The 12880-nt window shown below is 40.6% G+C and overlaps 1 protein-coding gene across 3 annotated transcripts in view; it reads right to left on the bottom strand.

Annotated features, from left to right (window-relative positions):
- The window catches only part of LOC135491161 (uncharacterized), a 35308-nt gene that overhangs the window by 4240 nt on the left and 18188 nt on the right, over nucleotides 1-12880 (bottom strand). The window contains exon 2 of one of the 3 annotated variants that reach the window (XM_064776856.1): nucleotides 11181-11436. The gene's annotated coding sequence lies outside the window, so the exon portion shown is untranslated. Of the gene's footprint in view, nucleotides 1-1031; nucleotides 1276-11180; nucleotides 12124-12880 lie in introns of those variants that run through there. The other 2 variants (XM_064776857.1, XM_064776858.1) reach the window with 2 other exon arrangements.

Below are 12880 nucleotides of genomic sequence, written 5' to 3'. Positions count from 1 at the left end.
TCCTCCAGTATTGATGAGACCCTCTGAGGAGCCGAAGACCGCAGCGTGGCCAAAAAGACCCCCTTAGGAGCCAGCCGAAGACCACTAGTGTGGCCAAGAAAAGGCCCCTTCGGGCCAAAGATTTTCATCAGGCATAGGGTGAGCAGTTACATGTAAAAGAGCCATGGGGAGAATAAGCCCCCCCCCCTCCTTTGAGGGAGAGCGGGAAGAGATCACCTACGCAAACAATCTAGCAAGGCTATTTATGTAGGAAATGCCCATCTAGTGCGGCTGAAAACTGCAAAACAAACAATTTTACCGATCGTTACATTAGCAGCTGATACGCCTGCGACCTGAAATTAGAGCAAACATATAACCATACCAAGTCAATGGCCGCGTAAGACAGATACTGCTGCAGCCCTATAGCTGTTGAACAATTTGAAGTTGCCCAGGTCGTTGAAGTGGACTCCATCCGTATTGTATATCCAATCCTGAGGGTTCCATATCCCCTTATGTTTCCAAAGAGACACTGGTGAATAAACTGGATTAAGCTGAGCAAGGCGCCCATTGCACCGAAATACCTTGTCATTGTATCCGGCAGGACACTGAATCCTTGGAATAATTTGGGAAATCAGTACTCTACAATTTACAAGTTGGTGTAACTCGAAGGCAAATCTAGAAACATCCCTCGCCACTTCATCCGCCGAATAGGAGGAAATACACAAATCGTTCCCCCCGATCTGAAGTATTATCAAATCAGGTGATAAAACACGAATCTCATTGCAGTACACCTCCGAGTTGTATATGCGCGCCAAAGTTAATCCTGGCACACCCCAGAAGTCAACGTTACACTCGGCCAGTTGTAAATTCTGCCCAGTCATGCCAGGGCGAAATAACCTGAATCGGGGCACAGAAACAGAAAACTTCCGCAGCCTTTCTATATAGCTGTGGCCGAAAATAAGAACCCGAAAGGGGTGATTCTGGTCAGAAGCCATTGCGCTCAGCGCAAACCAATACGGAGAAAAGGGTTCGAATAAATGAGATTACTTAACTGTCGTAAAGAACCTTCCTCGAAATCGAAAGAACGTCCAAGATTCCCCAAAAGTTAAAGATGAAATTTTGTAGACAACGTGATCATGAATCTTGAACTACTTCTCTCGAATGAGGTAGACACGCGCGGCGATGTCCCCTAAGTAGGATAGTATGAGTCATGACAGACGTGACCCCAAATGATCGATAGGCCTACTAGCCAAACTGGAGCATCTTAGCATAAAACCTATTATGATGGATGTCTCCCTCATAATATATATTTGTATATTTCGGTCAATATTTTATACACCAGGCATTTTCAGGGTGAGAACATTTTTGTTCTTTTTGTTACCATCATATACTGAGCATTTGCTTGAGGTGTTTGCATTTCTCTTGATTGCTGTATGGTTCTAACTTTCCTTTGACAACAAATACCTTTGTTATATAGTGTAGCAAGTCCTAGACCCAGGACTTGCATTGAAGGGGAAACCTACTGTAAGTAACTCCACTATCAGAATGAACTTGTGGTGTGTTTGCCTTTGGTACAAAAGAATTAGTATTCAAAATTTTGTATATGGTAAACTTCTTTTAGTCGGCAGTGTGGTCAGCGGAGCTAGTCAAATAGCTATATGCATTCCGTCCTTCCATCCATCCTTCCATCCATCCAGCCATCTGTAGACAATGTTGGGCATTTCGTAACCATACGACCGAGGCACTTATAATCTGGGATTTCATATGAACAGGGCAGGAAATGCTGTTTACAGAAAGTTTAGTGCGATTTCGACTCAAATGCAGGGGGCAAAAAGCCTAAATTTTGAAATAATTTTTTGCCACTTTATTCCAGCAGATAGAAGCCATTTAACACTTTCAGCGCCCAGCCATATTTAGCGTACTTCCCCCAGGGGCCAAGGTTACGCCCCTTTTTACCCTTTTTCAAAATTATGAAAACAATAGAAGGAATAAAGTTAATTACATGAAATTTTCTGTTTTGGTTCTTCTTTATTAGATCTCTTTACAATGCTTATTTGGAATGATAGTCAGCAAAACACTTGATTTTGCACAATGGTACCCCACACATAGAACAGTAATATATATGGTGTCTTTCCGAATACCCGCTTTTTGGCATACTCTCGGCTACATCTGCCCCCGTCATCAATCTTCGACCCGCCATTGCGCCTATTCGAATGCAGACGATCTTGGCTATAAATAGCACATTGGCTGAACATCATACTATCACCTCAAGCGCTGTATAGTTAAATTATATTCCCCTATACCGCGCTGCTAGTCGCCTCGAAGACAAAGCGGGAAATTTAAAAATGCGACGTAATATTACGTCGGATGGCTCAACCGTGTGAACTTGCAAGACGTAAAATTACGTCGGATGGCGCTGAAAGTGTTAAAAGTCTTTTTAATTTGGTATGTTTGCCTGATAGAGACATTACGGTCAACATAATTGAGGTTGAAAGAGACCTCCCGGGTACTTTCCAAGTATATTTCAGCTGAGCGCCAGGCCGTTAGACCTCTTGTCTTGTGTGCGTATCAATCTCTTGCTTTGTCACCTATGAGCCTTTGCGATAGCGCATCGTCGTCGTTGTCCGTCGTCGTTAAACATTGGTGGCACTTTTTGTTACCGCTAAAGCTAGTACTTAACTCAAACTTGGTACACATGCGCCCCTGGGTGACAGCTACTCACCAAATCGTGGCCTCATATGATTCTTTGTTTTGCCACCAGGGGGTCAAACAATAAAATGTTAAAATGTTTCATTACTGGTTTAATAATGGTCAGATTTTCATGAGATTTTTATGGTAGGTACTTCTAGCTAGGGTACATCTCATATCTGACGGATCATTTTTGAGTTGACTTACGTTTCAAGGTCACAGACGTCAAAGTTTTCCTATGGCACCGCCATACAATGACGGCACGTTTTGTAACCGCTTTAGCTACAGATCCCTAACTTGGCACAAATGTACCCCTTGGTGACCCCTATACGTAGACTGAACTGTGGTCTTTTATGATTCACAGTTTGGTCACCAGGGGGCCAAAGTTAAAATGTTCGATGACTTGCTTATTACTGGTCCGATTTTCACGAGATTTTTATGGTAAATGTGCATGTAGGTACTTCTAGCAAGGGTACATTACGTATCCTACGGGTTTTTGATTTGACCTAATATCTATAAGGTCACAGAGGTCAAAGTTTGCTGAATTACCGAACGTCGTTTCTATTTGAGCTAGAAGGTTCTAAACCTGTGTGGACATGTATCTAAAGACCCTCTATTCCACCCCTTAAATTTGGCCCGTTCGGACATCAAATATGAAAATCAAAAAAGTCCTATTTCTCAAAAACAGATGATCGGATTGCAACCAAATCTCATGTGATTATGTATCTATGTAATCTTAACTTTATGTCAAATTTTCAGTCAAATCCGTCTGCCAATAATATGGCTGCCAGGTGGCCATCTTGAAAAATAAACAAAGTCCTATTACTCCGAAACTAATGATCGGATTGCAACCAAATTTTATGTGGATGTATATCTGTGTACTCTCTACATAATCCTTGATTTTCAATCAAATGCGATAACCAATATGGCTGCCAGGCGGCCATCTTGAAAAATAAACAAATTCCTTTTTCTCCAAAACTAATGATCGGATTGCAACCAATTTCATGTGATTATATGTACTCATGACAATAACTCTAGTTCTCAATGTAATCTGGTGACAAATATAGCCACCAGGCCGCCATCTTGAAAATTCAACTAAGTTCTTTTTCTCCTAAACTGTTCAACAGATGTCAACCAATTTCCATGTGACATGTACATCCACTGCAAATGACATGCATTAACATTTCCCCAGGTGAGCACAATGGTCCCTAGACCATTTCATTAGGCAAAGTGCCAAACCAGTTTTATTGCAGTCGTCTGCCGAGCAGCAGATCAAGACTCTTCCTTTGGCAGTGGTTGGCACGGTATATGAAAAGAGGCGGGACATACCACTGTGAGGGAGTGTAAACCATCCTCTCTGGCTGTCATATATATGGCAAACTTGAGATCTTATTTCTCAGAAAAGATTAGTTAGTTTGACTAGAAATATACCTTTTTTTTCTGTATACTAAGTTTTGAATGATAGTTTATGTACCTATATCGAAGTCATACTGTAAGTCCCATGCATCTTTAAGATTTCCATGAAAACAGGTGATTACTACTGCAATATATAGCATCAGGTGATTAATTTGATAATGAATGAAGTCATTTATATGTAGCTACCATAGCTTCACCCTGAAGTGCAAATAAATTGCTTTTGATTCAGCAGGTGATCAGTGAATCATAATGAAATACATGAAATGTAGGCTATAAGTAAATAAAGGTTCGACTAAAAATCATGATGTCTTTTACATGTATGTCTTGTGTTTCAGAGATTGCTCTCTCTAAGTGTGACATCATTCACCAACACTCTTGTGAATTTACACAAACCTTTTTTAGCTCAGCTGACAAAGTCAGCGGAGCTAGTAGAATAGCTGTTCAAATGGTGTCCGTCCTGCAATCCATCCATCCATCCATCCATCCATCCATCTAGGGACCCATCTGTGGACAAAATTGGACATTTCTGACTGGAAAGGCCGAGCCACTTCGTTGACGGTGCTAAATTAGGAGTTGCCCAAGGTGAACTCAGAAACGAAAAATCAGCGCGATCCGACCTGTATTAAGAGAATGAGGTCATTTCGCGTTTAGATTTCTTTCCCTTTTTACCTCGGTCGACAGAGCAAATATTGTTTTCAAATGTGGCTGAATATTTTTAAATATTTTTTCATTTTTTACTTTTAATGGAATTAAGATAGTTTTCACCGCCAGTTGGCGCTGCAGGCACATTGACTGAATTTTGGCGATTTCAAATTTGGCGGTGGCTCAACTTTTTGCAAGCAGTGCCGCTGATTGGCCGATCGACAGAAGAGATGCCACCATTTAAAAATGGCGGTAGTCGCTGCTTCAATGAAGGTGAGTGAAATTTCTCATGTTCAATCGGTTGATACTCTTTTATTCAACATGACCATGTACCTGAAATTTGTTTAGAATTCGCCGTCGGTCATTTTGGCTACGGTCCCTGAGTAAAAAATAGTCACTGAGTTGTTGTGGTTGGCAATTTTGCAACAAATCTCGCCATTTACGTTTGTTTTCTCCCTGTCTGGTCATTGGCCGTGACAACAATTATTCTGAAAGTCACATTATGACATCGTAGTATGAATTCCACTGCAGTTTCGTTACGCAGCAATGCTCATGTTTTTAATTTGCAATCCTGTACTGTCTGTACACTGCGCTGTGCATGGCTGTGCTGTAGGCTGTAAAAAAGACAAAAACGATAGCCTAGCCCTATCTGCCTATAGGATAGGCTTAGACGAGTATAACTCAACAGGCCCTCATGATTCATTTGATGGACACCTTATTTGATTATACCTCATCATTAAGTCCACTAGATCCTGTTCTGTCACATGTCGTAGACGATAGACAATTTTCAAAATGTAGTACACCACTCGCTCATCTTTAAGCCCAGCTCTCGGCTCACATCATGTGGGCACGGTTGGCTGTTTAGTGTTATGGTTCAGTCTGTGAGACTAATTTAAAGTCACAATAAAGAGGTTACACTTTTATTTTGAATTGGAAAACAGCCCACAGGACTGACTTTTCACTGAGTAATAAGTGTGCCCTTCGAAGGTTAAGTCTCTTTTTGGATTTGCCTCCATAGATCATAGATGCCTTGTTCAGGATATCATCTGACAAATGCCTGATCAAGCACAGACTGCATCCGGTGGTGTACATTTCCCCGTCTATGTGATGTCACCCTTTTTTATTCAGTCCGTGTTAATTTCTCTTCTCTTTTTACAGATTAACTGTTGTTGGTTATTGCAAGAGGAGTCGTTGGCACATTTCAAGTCCAGGAAAGAACTTGCTGTTCCCACATTCAGAGTAAGGTGTGCTTATTCGTTTTACTGCTTTCCATTCCCGGAGAGCGTTATCAAATATCTGCCGCAAGGCAAAAAATATATGGCGCAAGGCGCTTCAAATATCTGCCGAAAGGCATCAAATATCTGCCGCACCAATAAAGTTCATTTTGTTAACCAACTCTTTATCTTCTTTTCTTCACATACATAAAAGACCATCCCAGACATTTGGCTGCATCCACTTCATCAATGTCCAGACAACAGTCGGTTCATTTGACCATTCACCTCACAAAATACACTCTAATAATTATGTACCTTGAGTCAATGTGCATGTTATTAGTTCCACCTACGCTGCATGAAGACAAGGACTCCACTCTTTGACGTCACCACACAACTCCTTGACGTCATCACACACCCCACTACTGCAACGGCAATAGAAATGACTTTACGTCATAATAGCAGGGTGACGTCAACTCAGTACTTCAGCATGCACTGATATAGCAAGAAGGTCTTTCGCACCAGCACTTCTGCGTGCCAGACGTTACAGCTTCACGTTGCCTCATAATAACAGTACCAACACACACTTGGCCCTTGCCTTCAGCTATCCATTTCAGCTGAGCGCCAGGCCCTTGGGCCTCTTGTTTCCTTGTACTATTTGTCGAATAAACATAAAACTTGCTGTACATTGTAGAATATGACTCTGAGAAATTAAAAGCTCTGTCATTTTAATCAGTAATATAAATTAGCGGCAATTATCAAATTCTGTTTCATGTGAGCTTTTAATCTGTACCCGATGCATGAACAACTGTGTAAGTCGGAAATGTAACCGCCCATAAATTACATGTACATATTTGTTTTCAGGGGAACATGACTTACATATTTTTGGCTGTACTGTATTTGCCTATGCATTGAGTATCGACTACTTCATGAGACCATTGTTTGATTGCTGCAGTCACCAAATTATCCAAGGGAATCAATTCCCCAGGAGCTTGCCGAGAATGTTATCTAATTCTTGTGTACTCAATGTGAGCCAACAACAAAATTTTCCAACATGATTAAAAAACAGTGTCCTTAAGCGGAAACAGGTCTGCCAGGACAGTTAATATGCAGCAAGCAGGAAGTACCTTGCTGTACTTTGTATATAGTACGAGCATGCTCAGTTAACACCAACATAATGAGTTTTTGCAGTATGGTTATTTTGTAACCATGCAGTTGATTGGCTTGTTGGGCAGAGCTGCTGTTTGGCATACATAGAAAACTATGTCCGTGACCTTTCCACCATGGAATATGTGTGATGTATGATAATACTGGGGAGACGCTATTTAGCCGGTTGAAGGACGCCTTACAAAAGGCCTATATTACGTGTAATGGGCCTACATGTATGTCAAACAGTGGCACCAGAACCGGCTAACTGTTTTTTTTGCTATCAACTGTGACATATATGCTTTTATGTGGAATTATGCTTTTATTGGGGATTGATTTTGGTGAGTTTTCCCAAAGTTTTCTAGTTTTTTTCCGGGGTTTTGGAAATGCCTACTGCCCATGTGCAGTAGGTGCATTGTGTGATGTAAACACAGTATACCTTGAACTCACTGTCCTGGGAGACCTGGGAAAGGCTAGCTTGGCAAGTAAGAAAGCCTGATCAATTTTTGGAAATTTGGGAAATTGATCCTCCAGGATGAATTATGAATTGAAAAGAGTGGAGTGTTATATCAAGCACTGAAAGCACTGATGTAGACTCCATCCCTTTTTTGTAGAGGTGTTATCCAACATCTTTAAAGAGCATATAGCACATCATCATGATAAACTTTATATAAGAGCAATGCTATTCCACAGTTTTACTGTTTTTGTGTTACTATGGTAGCCATTGCATAGGAATGAACGATTCACTTATCACGCGTCACGGCTAACATTTTCCTTTTGTTCCTAAGAAGAAGCACACAATAAGACACCTATTTCCTGTCTTATGTCATGCTTTCACAAAAGAACAAAAGGCAATTGTGAGCGTCGCCTTCAACCCTACGGTGTGATCAGCAACGATTACATAACTTTAGAAAAACGAAAGGCTACGCTTGTAAGGTTAGTGAGTCGAGCAATGTTACTAAACATTGCGAGACAAATACCATTTCTGGGAGCAGCTTAACTGTTGCTTCCTCTACATGTGACATTGCCGTTCAGTGTTCTCCTCTTACTGTGTCTGCTGAAATTCAGTGCCTGCCAGTGCCAATGAGAGTATCCATTAGTACTCAAACTGTCAGAGAATACGTCTCAACCAGCACCCAAGGTGAAGAAACCAGTATCCCTGACATGCTATCCAAACAGACTAACTCTGTGAAAGTAACTGGAACAGTTGCTCACAAAGGCACCATCAAAACAAAAGGCCAAAGAGTGACTGAAAAAGTGATAAAGAGGAGGAAGTGCTTTGATTCTGAGGACTTTCTGATCCAATGGAAAGATCATCCAGCCAAGTGTTACACATGGGTCAATGCTGTTCACCTTGATCAACGGGCCAAGGATTACATTCTGAATCAAGGACATAAGATTCGCGAAAAAAACGTGTTGGGCTGTGAATGATTCAGAGTTGTCATCTTCCTATGATAACCATCAGACAATTATTTCAGCTTTGAATGACCTCCCTGGTAAGGTGAATGCTGACGATAAACAGCCAAATGCTCCTGTAGTGACCAGATCAACTCAACCGGGTAATTGGTCTCAATCAAACTCAGTGAATAAGCCTAAGGTCAAGTATGCTCCTCTGAGACCAGTCCAGACCTATGACACGAAGAATGGCGTTATAGCAACAGTCATAGCTGAGAATCCATATCGGGCTATGACCAGTTTTACACATTCTGAAAAGGACACTGTGTCGACTTTTGTCAGGAGCTTTCTTGCAAACCATAGTGAACTCTCTGCACTAGAGCCATCTGAAGTCTCTGTTTGCATGCACTCTCCAAACTCGGGCAGGAAATTCAGTATTCATCCTGACTTGACGTTCAATCAGATCCCTCCACAACAGAGCCGTCCTCAAGGAAAACATGTCATTGAACTGCTGCTAGACTTTTGAACGGATACCCAAGGCAGAATCTAGAATGTGTGATCTCAGTCTCCAGTATGTCTGACATATATAATTAGTTTAGAGCTAATTTAGATTAGGACAGATATTGTATTTACTAAGCCTAATCCGGACATTGAATTAGCATTATTATTAATATGTCTTCAGAACAATGATTTGAACATTTTCGGACATCGGGGAATATTTTTAAATTTTTTAGCTCTTTCCATCTGCCTAGAGAAAAGACATTATAAAGCAGAAACTTGACTTTAATTTTGATTAGTTAAAATGCTAATTGCAGCACAGTTTTTTTGTAATGATCTGAACCAGAATAGCATAAAGACTCTTGGTCACAACTTGAATGTTGAAATAATGTTGATTTATTGTATTTCATGTCACTTCATTTTATAAGTCTATGTATACGTGTAGGCCTACATGGTTTTGTCCTTGGTAGACAACGTATAATTCGCAGGAGCGAATTCGATTTTTAAAACAACAGGAGTCTTTTATGGTGCACTTTTCATCAAAAGTATAAATTTACAAGTTATCATTTCTCATAATGTTTAAGGTGAATATTTGACATATCGAACATGTCAAAACACAAAACTAGTTAGCTAATTTTGAAAACAGGGTTTAACTCCTTCACTATAAGGTCATTGTTTTATTAATCAAGTATGTTCAGACAAGTTGGAGACGCTTGATTGGCAAGTGTAATTAGTATAAGTCTTTCAATCAGAAACATGTTTGATTTGTCAAAGTTTGTATTATGTCTCCTTGGTGATTTTGTGTTGTTATAGTTTTCATGGTAAATCAAAGATTGTATATGGTCATTCAGGTCTTGGACTCCAGCCTGTGAACACCAGATTTGGACTCGCCAATCTGTGACTGTAACTATCCATTGTATAAAGCCTGTATTTTTAAGAATTTGGAATATACAAGAAGAAAGGATCTCCACCTTCAAATTGTTTTGTCAGAAGCTAGTTTTCCCCCATAATAGCTGCCTAAGAGAATTGTGAATAAACCTGAAAAAATGTGCAGGACAAATAAGGGGGAAAAAAAGTACGGAAAACGGCATCCAACCCTGTTTTTAAGTAGCGGTACTGGAGGTATTCCAAAAGTGACTTTCGATAAACACCTTGGTGTTGCACACTTGACAAATGTTTGAAATTATTAGCAATATCATGCATAAGTACTAAAAATATTGTAGTGAAATGTACAACTTATAGAAACTGCTTAGGCTTTAGACTATATTTCAATTTCTGTTTCTTTGTATCTTTTTGTATATTTTAAGGTCATGATAATTGAATGTTCTAGTTTGCCTGTATTTTGTTTAAGACTGATCTATTGAAACCTAGATAATGAATCGCTGAGCACCATTGTTTTGAAAACGGGCATTTCCCACACACAAGTAGTCCGGACATAAGGGGTTACTAGTAATTTGAAAGATGTTTCATTGGCATTCATTTGGGTAGGTATAATCAAAATTAGGTATTCCTAGCTTTCAATTGATGTATTTACTAATTTTGTGCAGCCTTGCAATGAGGAATGCCACCTTTTGTGTCTTCTGTCTCAACTCCTAGTGTGTGACAAATGTTCATCTTCACTGAATTCAGGTTATCATTGGGCCTGCCCTCTCCTAACCTTCACACAACCAGCCCGTGAGACGCTTTCTTTGGGCAGTGTGCCAAATGTTTCATTGTACAATGTGCCAATATATCGGGAGCTAATTGATCACCCAATCAGATTGAAGCTTTTCCGCTTTTATCAAATTAGCGTCCTGTGAATGTTGCTTCATGTGCTTCTGGTGTGCCATGAGACCAAAATTGGGCCAATCAGATGACAATTACTTATAACCAGCTTGTACCGACTTTCAAAACTAGGTTGCTGATCGGTCGCACGATTTTGCCTCAACCCTTGGACATTAAATCCATTGGTTGCTGCAGAGCGTGGGGAGAATTATAGCAGACAACGCACGCAAGGCATTATAGAGAATGCAAATGTTAGCCATGGAGTTTTTCACATCCCAATTTTAAGAACAATGGTGCTCAGCGATACATGAGCGGAGGATTATAATAAAGGAGTCTTTGGATTGGTCATTGCTCCGAGTTCATTGTACAACAGTAATTCTAGCAAGAAAATCATTATCCAGGACATACTACTAGTATGTTAACAGTTTACTTTTGGGTTACCTTTTTAGCTTGCCTCTCAAAGGTGACCTTTTCTTCTGGAGTGGTGGTCCGTCGTCGTCCATTAGCTTGGCACGTTTCGTAGCTGTTAGAGCTTTCGAGTTGAATCTTCGGTACAGATGTACCCTTATGTAATGTCACTGTCAGGAACACCGTAATCTAAGGCTGATACAGCGAGCAATTGGGATTGACGGAAGCGGCAAGGCGTATCTTTTCTTAATGATGATTTATTCTCGCACTGCACTCGGCTTCGTAAAATCTACAAAATATAACGGAATCGAATATTCAAACAGATTTCTAAACAACAAAATTAATAACATGATCAAAAACACACTTAGTTTTGACTTGAAGAAATAATCAGAATTCAGCCTAACATGAATACAGTTAGTACAGGTTTAACTAAAAAGGTGTCAGCAGTGTACGGCCAGCTAGGCAATGCATTGAGCTCACTCATGCATGAAATTATCTACAATCTAATAAAAACACCCACAAAGGTGGTGGTGAATCACCGTAAGACAGGTTTATCAAGTATCTGCCTGTATTTTGGCAATGACTGAAAATGCTAAGATAATAGGCCTACATCAAGAAAGGCAGCTACAAACACGGTAAACCCCAGAAGAGGGGTAAATCCAATATGGAAGCCACAGTAGAAAACGGGGTTTGATTGACAAGTTTTTAAGAAGGAATTACTCCTAACTAAGATCACTCAAAAACATGGGAAATATACTCAAGGGGAACTATACAACAAGGTCTATAAATTACCTCCTTTGATCCCACTGAATCAGCTATTTCTTACATCAAAAAAGGGTGAATTCGCAGAGGGCCCAACTAGGGCTGCTTTGGGAAAAACCAGTTTCTTGTCTCAGGACATGTGTTACCTCTTGACCTTAACCCTAGGTGGCAGCACATGATTTATGGAAATTATTAATTATAGTGACTGACTTTACATGGCTCCCCAAAATTTGAGTAACAAATTTTAAACCCTCAGTCTCTCACGTCAGGCTCCTCGGTCGGGATGTTTCCAGGGTCTCCTTGCTTGGACTGAATCAGGACCAACTTGTGGATGGGCCTTTCCGAAGTAGTGAGTGGCTTCTGCCGCTTTCCAGCTTTGTCCAGATTTGGATCTCCAACAGCTATCTTGACCTTTCTGACTTGACCGTCTTCACTTTTCACAGCTTCGATGACTTTCGCAAGTCTCCAATGGCTACGAGGCGAATCGTCATCTTTGATGATTACGATGTCACCATTCTCAAGGTTGTTTTCTTGGTGCAACCACTTCTGACGCGGTTGCAAGGTATGCACATACTCCTTTCGCCATCGAGTCCAGAACAGGTCTGTCAGATACTGCACTCTTCGCCATCTTTTCTTTAGGTACAGATCTGGACGCTGGAAGTCTCCAGGAGGGGGACGCACTATTCTTGACTTCATGGTGAGGACATGGTTTCGAGTCAATGGTTCTGGACATGTTGGATCATCAATATCTTCCACGGAAAGAGGCCTACAGTTGACAATTGCTGTCACTTCACAGAGAAGAGTTCTAAGTGATTCATAATCTAACTGCCCTCCAAAGTCCTTTAAGAGGTTCTCAAGAATGGTCCTCACAGATCGTATTTGCCTCTCCCAAACTCCACCCATATGACTGGCAGAGGGGACGTTCATCTTTGAATTCCACCTTGACGTACTCAGTATCTTGCTTGGTGAGA

Source organism: Lineus longissimus, chromosome 7 (genome assembly GCF_910592395.1).
Source record: "Lineus longissimus chromosome 7, tnLinLong1.2, whole genome shotgun sequence".
NCBI classification, from domain to species: Eukaryota; Metazoa; Nemertea; class Pilidiophora; order Heteronemertea; family Lineidae; genus Lineus; species Lineus longissimus.
This window is presented reverse-complemented; position numbering and strand designations above follow the sequence as displayed.